Here is a 12914-nt window from a genome sequence, read left to right on the forward strand (position 1 = left end):
CATTAGCCGTAACCCTAACCCCAGCATTAACTTAACACAAAACTTAGCCCTAATTCAAGACCTAACCCAAACTTTAACCCTAACACTAACCTTAACCCTAGTCCTAATCATAACCATAACTCTAGCTCTATCCTTAGCTTTAACCCTATTTATCACCATAATTATAACCCTAACACTAATACTAACACTAGGCCTAAACCTAACACTATCCCTAATGCTAACCCTATTCATTACCCTAAACCAAACCTAAACCCTAACCCTCACACTATCATTACCCTAACCCTAACTTTAATGCTAATTAAAGCCCTACATTTAATCCAGAGTGTATCCCAAACCCTAACCAATGCCCTGGCCCTAATAATACCCCTAGCTCTAAACCTGACCTAAAACTAAACATAACCATTACACTACCTGTATCCATAAACCTAACCCTAAATATATCTTTAACCATAACCCTAGACCTGATATTAGTCCTAGCCCTAATTCTAGCCCTACCCTAAAACAAACTGTAGCTCTCTTCCTAGCCCTAAAACCAGCCTTAATCATAACCCTAACCCTAACCATAGGCCTAACCCTAATTCTAACCCTCACCCAACCACTAAACCTAGCTATAATGCCAATCCTTACCCTAAACTTAACCCTAACCCTAAACCTAATGCTAGGCCTAAGCAGAACAATAACCCTAGTTCTAATTCTACCCTAATTTAACCCTATCCCTAACCCTAACCCTAGCCCTAAGACTAACTCTAACTTTCACACTAGCCCTATCCCCAGTTCTAACCCTATCCATTACCATAACCCTAACCATAGCTCTAACCCTAGCCATAAAACTTGCCCTGTCCTTATTCCTAGCCATAACCCTAAATCTATCCCCAACTCTAAATCTAACACTAACCCTAAGCCTAAGCCTAACATAAACACTAGCCCTAACCCTAATGCTACTCGTTAAACTAGCCCTAACACTGACCCTAGAAGTAAATGAAAACCAAGCAATAGCCTAATACGAAACCTTAACTTAAATCAATTGTAATACTCCACCTAGACCTAACTTTAGCCCTAATTCGAGGCCTAACCTTAACCTGAATACTAACCCTGACTCTGACTCATATCCTAACACTCACCCTAGCTCTAAACACAATCCTAACCTTAAACCAAACACTTACAGTAACCCTAGCCATAATTTGAGTCTCAACCTTAACCTTGAAACTAAGCCTGACTCTGACTGCTAACCTAACACTAACACTAGCTCTAAATATCACCCTAAGCTTAAACCTAATCCTAACACTAGAGGTCTAATCCCTAACCATAAACCTAAAATTATGTAACCCTAGTTTATGTAATATAATTGTAACCCTAGTTCTTACATTAGCTGTTAATCTAACCCTAGCCCTAATCCTAACATAAAAAGTAGCGCTAATCTGAGCTCTAAACCTAGCTTTAACCCTAAACATAGCCCTAACTCTACCTCTAACACTATCCCTTACCCTAAGCCAAACACTAACACTAATTCTAATCCTAATTCTAACCCTAATCCTTAACCTAATCCAAACCTATTTCCTATTACTAGTCCTAACTCTAGCCCTCATTCTAACTCTAACCATAACCCAAACACTAACCCTAACCCTGACACTTATTCTGACCCTAACACTAATCATAGGTCTAAACCTGAACCTAACCCTAAACCAAACTCTAACACTAGCCCTAGACCTAAACCTAAACCTAAATCTAGCCATAACTCTAGCCCTAGACCTAAAGAAAAACCTAGACTTATCCCTAATAATAACCGTTAGCCTAAGCTAAACACTAACTCTTCCCATAGACCTAACCCTAGTCCTAATTCTGGCTTTAATTCTAACCATAATCCTAATCTGAACACTGATGCTGACATTAACCCTAGCTCTAAATATCACCCTAACCCTAAAACTATACCTAGCCCTAACATTAAACATAAAACTAGCCCTAATCATAACAAGTTCTTAATTTAGCCATAGCCCTAACCTATTCCAAAACCTTGCCCTAATCCAATCCCTACCCTATCTTTAACCCTAAAGCTAACCCTAACCCTAACCACAGCCCTAACCCTAAGCCTAAGCCTAACATTAGATCCAATCCTAAGCATAACACTTGCCCTAACCCTAGCTCTAACCCTATCCATTACCCTAAGGATAACCCTAACACTTATGCTAACTCTAGACCAAACCCTAATCCTATGCCCATCCCTAACTCTATCCATTACCCTACACCTAATTGGAACCCTAAACCTAAAACTATTGTTAAACTATCACTAAACCTAATGCTATTTCGAGCCCTAAACATAAACTATAACCTAACCTAAAACCTTACTCTGACCCTAATAATACCCCTAGTTCTAAACCTGACCCCAACCATAAACCTAACCCTTACAATAGACCTAGATATAAACCAAACCCTAAAACTATCCCTAACTCTAACCTAGACCTGACATTAGCCCTAGCTCTAATCCTAGTCCTAACCCTAACTAACACAAAACTTAACCCACATCCTCACCTTCATCATAACACTAACCTTAACCCTAATTCTAATCATCTCCCTATCCCTAATACTACGTATAAACTCATCCCTTACCCTAAACCTAACCCTAATCCAAGGCCTAACACTAAACCTAGCCCTAACCCTAAGCCTAACACTAACATTAACACTTGCCCTAATCCCAGACCTCACTTAGCCCTATCCCTAAAAATAAACATAATCCTAGCCCTAAGACTAACTGTAACTCCTGCCTTAGACCTACAAGGTAGTGCTAAACTTTTCCCTTACCATCACCCTAAACATAGACCTAATATTAGCCCTAACCCTAGCTCTAGCCCTAAAACAAAACCGAGTTATAACCCTAATCTTAACCCTTAACCTAAACCAAACTCTAACCTTACACCTAGCCCTAACCCTATCAATAACCCTATCCCTAATTCTAGTCCTAACCTGGAAACTAACCCTGACCATGACTCTAACGCTAACACTAAACCTTGCTCGAAAATCATTGTAACCATAAATAGAACCCTAACACTAGACCTAGCCTTACCCTAACCTTATAACTAGGGCTAATGATAACCTTACTTTGTACATTAGATATATTGTTAAGCCTAGCCCTAACGTAACCCAAAACCTAGCCTTAATCAGTCTTAACCCTAGCCCTAACCTAACAGAAAACCTAGCCTTATCCTAGCTTTAACCCTTAAATTAAACCTAACACTAACCCAAACAAAAGCCTTAATTCTATACATAACCCTAGCCCTAAACTTAGGTCTAACTCTATCCATTACCCTAATGATAATCCTAACACTTATGCTAACCCTAGGCCTAACCTTAACCCTATCCATTACACTAAACCACAACTAAACCCTAAACCTAACCCTGTTATTACCCTAACCCTAAATCTAATGCTAATTTGAGCCCTAAACTTAAACCCTAACCTAACCCAAACCCTAACCTTGATTGTGACCCTCATAATAACCCTAGCTCTAAAACTGACCCTTACCCTAAACCTAACCCTTACATTGGACCAAGCCATAAACCTAACACTAAATGTATGCCTAATTGTAACCCTAGACCTGACATTAGCCCTAGACCTAATACTAGCCCTAAACCTAATACAAACACTTGCCAAGCCCTCAATCTTGCTATAACCCCTTCCTTTAAACTAAACCTAACCCTAACTGTAACCCTAAACCTAGGCATAAACCTAACACTAACCCTAGCCCTAATTTAGCCCTATCACTAACCATAACCCTAAACCTATCCATAAGATGAACTCTAACTCTCACACTAGCCCTATCACTAGTTCTAATCCTATTCCTTACCATGAACATAACCCTAGCCCTAACAGTTGTCCTAACCCTTACCCTATCCTTAGCCCTAGCACTAACCTTAGATCAACACATATCTCTAAATCTAACCCTAATCTGAAGCCTAAGCCTAACCCAAACACTATCCCTAAGCCTAACACTAATTCTAAACCTAGCCCTAACCCTAGCCATAGCCTAAAACAAAACTGAGCCATAGCTCTAACACTAATCCTTAAACTAAACAAAACCCTAACCATACACCCACCCCTAATACTAGACCTAATTCGAGTTTTAAGCTGAACACTAAAACTAACTCTGACCCTGACTCTGACACTAATATTAACCGTAGTTCTAAGCATCACCCTTACCTTAAACCTAACCCTAACACTCATCCTATCCCTAACCTTAACCCTAAAGTTAGCCCTAAATGTAACTCTAGTAATTACATTAGCCATAACCCTAACCATAGCACTAAGTTAACCTGAAACCTAGCCAGAATCTGAGCCCTATCCTGATCTTTAAACCTAACCCAAGCCCTAATCATAACCCTAACCCTAGCCCCAACCCTAGTTTATCCCTATCCATTACCATAAACATAACCCCAACCCTAATGCTAACCCCAGGTCTAAACCTAAAGCTATCTCTAGTCCTATTTCTATCCATAACCCTAAACCTAACCTGGGCCCTAATACTAACCCTGTCATTACTCTAACCCTAACCCTAATGCTAATTCAATCCCTAACTTTACACCTTAACCTATCCCAAACCTTAACCCAGACCTTGTACATAAAAATACCCCTAGCTCTAAACCTGACACTACCCGTAAACCTAACCCTTGCACTAGATGTAGCCACAATCCTAAACATAACATTATCTTTAAACATAATTCTAGACCTGAAATTAGCCATACCCCAAATCCTAGCCCCAACCCTAAAACAAACACTAGCCCTCATCCCAGCACTAAACCTAGCCTTAATCATAACCCTAACCGTAACCAAAGCTCTAATCCTAATTCTAAATATTACCCTAACTCTAAACCTAGCTATAACATTATCCCTTAACCTAAAATTAATACTAATTCAGACACTACTCTATATTTAAGCTGAACACTAACCATATCCCTAATCCCAGCCCTAATTTATCCATTTCCCTTACCCAAGCCCTAAGACTAACTCTAACTCACACTAGCCCTATCCCTAATTCTAACCCTATTACATACTATAATCTAACCCTAGCCCTAACCCTTGCCTGATCATCAGTCCTAACCCTACACCTACATATAACCCTAAATCTAAATCTAACCCTAAACCTTAGCTTAAGCCTAACACTAACACTAGCCCTAACCCTAACACTAATCAGAAAATTAGCACTAACCCTAACCCTAGCAGTAAAACAAAACCAAGCAATAGGCCTAACCCTAAACCTTCACTTAAACCACAGTAACACTACACCTATACCTAACCCTAGCCATAAATTCGACTCCTAACCCTAACCGTAAAAGTAACCCTGACACAGACTCATATCCTAATGCTCACCTAGCTCTAGACACCATCCTAAACTTAAACCGAAACCTACCAGTAACCCTATCCCTAATTCGAGTCCTACCCTAACTCTGACCCTCATTCATATCCTAACACTAACCCTAGCTCTAAATATCACTCTAACCTTAAACCTAACCCTAACACTAGACCTACCCTTAACCCTAACCCTAAAACTAACCCTAACGGTAACCCTAGTTCTTACATTAGCCATTGCCCTAACCCTAGTGCTAACCCTACAAAAAAACTAGCCCTAATTAAAGCTCTAAACCTAGCTTTAACCCTAAACCTAACCCTAACCCTAGCTCTATCCCTATCTTTTACCCTAAGCAAAAATGTTACCCTAATGGTAACCCTAGGACTATTCCTAATTATTAGGCTTACTAAAATCCAAACCCTTTTAATAGTCTTGACTAGCCCTCATTCTAGCTCTAATCTTATCCCAAACCCTAACGCTAACCCTGACACTTCTTCTGACACAAACAATAACCCTAGGTCTAAACCTGAACCTAAGCATAGAGAAAACCCTAACACTGGCCCTACCAGTAATCTTATAATTAAACCTAACCCTAACCCTATCAATAAGACTAAAGCTAACTCTCACACTAGCCCTATCCCTTACCGTAACCCATAACCTAGCCCTAAACCTAGCACTAATGCTTGCCTTATCCTTAGTTCTTGCCCTAACCCTATTTCTAACCCTAATGCTAAATCTAACCCTAAACCTAAGCCTAAGCCTAACACTAACACTAGCTCTAACTCTAATGTTAATCATAAAACTAGACCTAACCCTAACCCTAGAAGTAAAACAAAACTGAGCAATGGCCCTAACCCTAAACCTTAACTTAAACCACTCGAAAACTACATCTAGACCTAACCCTAGCCCTAAATTCGACTCCTAACCCTAACCTTAAATCTAAACCTGAAACAGACTCATATCCTAATGCTCACCCTAGCTCAAGACCCCATCCTAACCTTAAACAAATCCTAACAGTAACCCTATCGCTAATTCGAGTCCTAACCCTAACCCTGACCCTGACTCATATCCTAACACTAACCCTAGCTCTAAATATCACCCTAACCTTAAACCTAACCCTAACACTAGACCTCCCCTAACCCCAACCCTAAACCTAATTGTAACCCTAGTTCTAACATTAGCCAATGCCATAACCCTAGCCCTAAACCTACAACAAAAACAAGCCCTAATCCAAGCTCTAAACCTAGCTTTAACCCTAACCCTACCTCTAACCCTAACCCTAGCTCTAAACTTATCCCTTACTCTAAGCAAAACCCTAAAACTAATGGTAACCCTAGACCTATCCCTAATCCTTAGGCTAACCAAATCCTAACCCCATTAATAGTTCTGACCCTAGCCCTCATTTTAGCTCTAATCCTATCCCAAACTCTAATGCTAACCCTGACCCTTATTCTGACCCTAACACTAAACTTAGGTCTAATCCTGACCCTAACCCTAGACCAAACTCTAACACTAGCACTACCGATAAACTTATTCCTAAACCTAACTCTACCACTAGCCTTAGACCTAAATCTAATCCTAAATCTAGCCTTAACTCTATCCCTGGACCTAAACAAAAACCTAGTCCTAGACCTAACAATAACACTTACCCTAACCCAAACACTATCCCTACACCTAGACCTAAACCTAGTCCTAATTCTGGCTATAACCATAACTTTAACCTGAACACTGACCAGCCTTTAACAGTAAACCTACCTCTAAACCTGACCCTAACCGAAAATATAAACCTAACACTAGACCTAGCCATAACCCTCACCCAAAAACTAGCCCTACTCATATCCCTAGATATTACATTACCCACAACCCTAACCCTAGGCCTAAACCTAACAAAAAACCTAGAGCTAATCCTAGGCCTTAACCTAGCCCTAAGCATAACCCTAACCCTAACCCTAGCCCTAATCCTAACTTAACCCTAGCCTTAGTCCCAACTCTAGGTCAAAGCCTAACACTTACCATAAACATAAACCTAGAAATATCCACAAATCTAACCCTAACCCTAGCCCTAATTCTAACCTTAACCCTAGCACTAACCCTAGGTATAAATCTACAAAATACACTAAAACTAATCCTAAATCTATTGGTAACCCTAGCCTTAACCCTAACCATAACCCTAACCCTAACCAGAAAACTAAACCTAGACCTAGCCTTAAACCTAACACTCGCTATAACCCTTACCTTAGCTCAAAACCTAACCCTAACCCTAGCCCTAATTCTAACCTTAACCCTAGCACTAACCCTAGGTATAAACCTACAAAATACACTAAAACTAACCCTAAACCTATTGGTAACCCTAGCCTTAACCCTAACCCTAACCAGAAAACTAAACATAGACCTAACCTTAAACTCACTATAACCCTTACCCTAGCTCAAAACCTAACCCTAACCATAAACCTAAACATAACCATAGCCCTAACCTTAACCATAAACTTTAATGTAACCCTAACCGTAAATCTAAACCTAAATAAAACCACATCCATTACACTAAACCTAACCCCAACCCTAATGATAATCCTAGCCCTAACCCTAACTCTAACCCTAAAACTACCGTAATTCTATCCCTACACCTAACCTTTAACCTAACCCTTGCTCTAGTCATACCCATAGCTCATAACCTAACCCTTATGCTACACATAACCGTAAACAAAACCCTAGTTCTAACCCTCACCCTAACCCAATCTCAAGACCTAATTCTAACCATAACCCTAGCCCTAAACTAAAATCTTATTGTATCCATTACCCTAAACATAAACCTTACCCTAATTCTAACCCTAGGCCTAACACTAACCCTATCACTAACCCCAACCCTATCAATTATCCTAAACCTAACCTGAAACCTAAACCTAAACCTATTATTACAATAACCCTATCCTAAAGCCAATTTGAGCACTAAACCTGAACTCAAACCTAAGCCAAACCCTGACTCTGAACATGACCCTAATAATTCCCCTAGCTCTAAACCTGACCCTTTCCCTAAACCTAACCCTTACACTAGACCAGGCCAAAACCCTAAGCTTAAAAATATCCCTAATGGTAACCCTAGTCCTGACATTAGCCCTAGCCATAATCCTACCCTAACCCTAAAACAAAACCTAGCTCTTAGCTCTAAACATAGCCTTAATCATATTCCTAACCATAAACCTGGGCCTAACCCTAACACTAACCCTAGCCCTAATCTTAGCCCTAATTTATTCGTATTCCTAACCCTAATCCTAACCTAACCCTAAGACTAAGTCTAACTCTCACCCTTGCCCTAAAACTAGTTCTACCCCTATATCTTACTGGAACCCTAATCCTAGCTCTAACCCTAGGCATAACACTAGACCTTTTCTTAGTCCTAGCCCTAAGCCTAGATGTAATTTTAAATCTAAATCCAACCCTAAACATAAGCCTAAACCTAAACCTAACACTAGCCCTAACCCCAATGCTAATCCTAAAACCAGTCCTAACTCTAGCCCTAGCCCTAATACAAAACCAAGCCATAGCCCTAACCTTGACCCTTAACCTAAACCAAAACTTAACCCTACACCTTTCCTGAACCTTAGCCCTAATTTGAGTTTTAAGCCGAAAACTAAAACTAACCCTGACCCTGACCTAACCCTAAACCTACTTCTAAACATCACTCTAACCCTAACCCTAAATCTAACACTAGACTTAACCCTAACCCTAACCATAAAACTAGTCATAATTGTAACCTTAGTACTTATATTAGACCTAACCCTATCCCTAGCCTGAACTGAACCCACAACCTAGCCAGAATCTCTGCCCTAACCAAAGCTTTAACCCTAACCCTAACCTTAAGCGTAACACTAGCACTAATTGTAACCATAACCCTAGCCATAAACTTAACTCTAACCCTATCCATTATCTTAACCATAACCTTAACCCTAATGCTAACCCTAGGCTTATACGTAAACCTATCCCTACTCATAACCCTATTCATTACCCTAAACCTATCCTGAAACCTAAACCTTACCCTATTATTACCCTAATTTTAACCCTAATGCTAATTCGAGCCCTAACTTAAAACCTTAACCTATCCCAAAAACTAATAGTGACCCTGACCCTAATAATACCCTTAGCTCTAAACCTGACCCTAACCTTAAACCTACCATAATACTAGATGTAGCCATAAACCTAACCCTAAAACTATCTTTAACCATAATGCTGGATTTGAAATTAGCCCTAGCCCTAAACCAAAACATAACCCAAGTTTTAACCCTAATTCTAACCCTTGCCCTCGCCCTAAACCTAGCTATAAACCCATCCCTTACCCTAAACCTAACCATAACCCTAAACCTAACCCTAACCCATTCTCCTAACCCTAGGCCTAACAATAGCACTAAGCCTACACTAATCCTAGCCCTAATTTAGTCCTATCCAAACCTAGCCTTAGCCCTAAGACTAACTCTTGCCCTAGCCCTATCGCTAGTTCTATCCTTAGTTCTAGCCTAATCTTAACTCTAAATATAAACCTAACTTTAAATTTAACTGCAAACATAAGCCTAAACCAACCTCTAACATAGTCCTAACAATAATGCTACTCCTAAATTTTGAACTACGCCTAGCCCTAGTCATAAAAAAACCAAGCCATAGCCCTAACACTAACCTTTATTCTAAACCATACTCTAACCCTACAATTAGCCCTAACCCTAACTCTAAAACTAACCCTGAACCTGATGCTGACCCTAATACTAATCCTAGCTCTAAACATTACCCTAAACTTAAATTCTGCCTAGCACTAGACCTAGCTTTAACCCTAACCATAAAACTAGCCCTAATCATAACCCTAGTTCATACATTAGTCATTGTCCTAACCCTACCCCTAACCCTAACACAAATCCTACCCGTAATTTAAGCCCTAACCCTAGATTTAACCCAAATATTAACCCTCACACTAGCCCTTACCCTAACCCTAGCCCTAACCCTTTCCCTTACCCAAAGCCAAACCCTAACCCAAATGCTAACCCTAGTACTAACCCTAATCCTTAGCCCAACTTATACTCTAACCATATTACTAGTCCTAAACCTAGCCCTCCTCTCTAGCTCTAACCCTAAACCTGATCCTTATTCTGACCCTAACACTAACCCTGAGTCTAAAGCTGACCCTAACCCTAAACCAAACCCTAACACTAGCCCTACCTGTAACCCTATATCTATATTTAACCCTAACACTAGCCTTAGACCTAAAACTAATCCTAAAAATAGCTATAACTCTAGCCCTAGACCTAAACAAAAACCCATCTATAGCCCTCACAATAAGCCTTAACCTAAACCAAACACTAACCCTATGCCTAGACCCAAACCTAGTCCTAATTTGGGCTATAACCCTAACCATAACCCTATCTTGAACACTGACCCTTACCTTAACACTTAACCTAGCTCGAAACCTGACCCTAACCCAAAACCTAGACCTAACAGTAGATCTAGCCATAACCCTAACCCTAAAACTAGCCCTAAACATAACCCAAGCTCTTATGTTACCCATAGTTCTAACCCTAGCCCTAAACCTAACATAAAGCCTAGCCCTAATCCGAGGCAGAAACTTAGTCCTAAGCATAACCCTAACCCTAATCATAGCCCTAACACTAACCCTAACCCTAACCCATGCCTTAGACCTAACCCTAGCTAAAGGAAAACCCTTTCTCTAAACATAACACACTAGCCCAATCCTAAACCCTAACCCTAATTCTAGCTCTAATCCTAATTTTAATTCTAGCCCAAACTTTAGCTCTAACCCTATCCATTACCCTTACACTAACCCTAATTATAACCCTATCTCTAATACTAAACCTAACTTTAAACATAAATGTAACCCTAGACCTAACCCGAAACCTAAACGTTGCAATAACCCTAACCCTAGCTGAAACATTAAGCCTTACATTAAACCTAATCCTAACACTAGCCCTAACCCATACCCTAACCAAAACCCTAACCCTACATTTCATATTATCCATTACCATAAACTTAACCCTAACCCTAATTAAAACCTAGCTATAACCCTAACCCTAAGCCAAACCATAACCTTAAACATAACTCTAGACCTAAACTTAAACCTAACCCTCTCCCTAGCTCTAACCCTAGCTCAAACACTAATCTTTACTCTAACCTAACCATAACCCTAGCCCTAACCCTAACACTTACCCTAACCTCAATACTTACCCTAAACCAAACCCTATCCCTATCCCTAAACCTAACCCTAATCCTATACTTAATACAAACCATAAACTAGCCCTAACCTGAGCTCTAAACCTATCCATTACACTAAACATAACCCTAACCCTAATGCTAATCCTAACACTATCAATAAAACTAACCCATTCTTTACCCTAAACCTTAACTGAAACCGAAACCTAACCATATCCATTACCCTAACCCTAAACCTAAAGTGACCACTAACTCAAGCCTTAACCATAAACATTAACCTAAACCAAATGCCAACTCTGACTATAACCCTAATAAAACTCCTAGCTCTAAACCTGACACTTACACTAAATGTAACTCACTAGAACTAGGAATAACCTAATCCTAAAACTATCCCTAACCATAACCTAGACTAGTCCTAGCCCTAAAACTAACAGAAACCCAAGTCATTCTTCTAGCCCTAAACCTAACTTAATCCTACCCTGAACACTAACCCTAACCCTAATCCTAATTCTAACCCTCATCCTAGACCTAAAGCTAGCTATAACACCACCCATTCCCCTAAACTTAACTTTTACCCAAATGCTAACCCTAAACCTAGCCTTACCCCTAGGCCTAACCCTAACACTAACCCTAGCCCTAATCCTAGCCCTAATTAAGCTGTAACCCTAACCCTAACCTAAGCCTGGTACTAAGTCTAAAACTAAATCTCTTCCTAGCTGTATCCCTAGTTCTAACCCTATCCCTTCTGGAACCCTTACTTAGCCCTAACTCTAGTCCTAAATCTAAACCTAAATCTAAATCTAACCCTAACCCTAATCCTAAACCTCATCCTAACACTAGCCCTAATCCTAACACTAATCCAAAATCTAGGCCTAAAAATAGCCATAGCCCTAAAACAAAACTGAGCCATAGCCCAAACCCTAAACCTTAACTTAAACCAACCCTAACCCTACACCTAGCCCTAAATTTAGCCCTAACCCTTAAACTAACCCTTACCCTGACTCTGACCCTAACACTAAACCTAGCCCTATACATCGCCCTCACCCTAAACCTATGCTTTGCATGCTTCAGCATAGGACTACATTAACAAGGAAAAAAATAGAGAGTGCCCAAGAGAAATGATTGAGTGTGTGAAGTTTCAAGCAGCTTACACCAACCCTGTTTGTTATCCAGCTCCATTTCCGATTACACATATAAGTCAAGATGAAGTGAAACCTTAAAACACAAACTGTTCTGACAGCGAACCATGAACCGAGAAGGTCCAAACATGGGGAATATAGTAAGGCTAGGTAAAAGATGAATCCTCCCTGGTATCAAATAAATTTGAACAAAATTAACTCTAACCCCAACACTAATTCTACCCTAGCCCTAAAC

The sequence above is a fragment of the Marmota flaviventris genome, unplaced genomic scaffold, assembly GCF_047511675.1.
Source record: "Marmota flaviventris isolate mMarFla1 unplaced genomic scaffold, mMarFla1.hap1 Scaffold_65, whole genome shotgun sequence".
In the NCBI taxonomy this organism is placed as follows: Eukaryota; Metazoa; Chordata; class Mammalia; order Rodentia; family Sciuridae; genus Marmota; species Marmota flaviventris.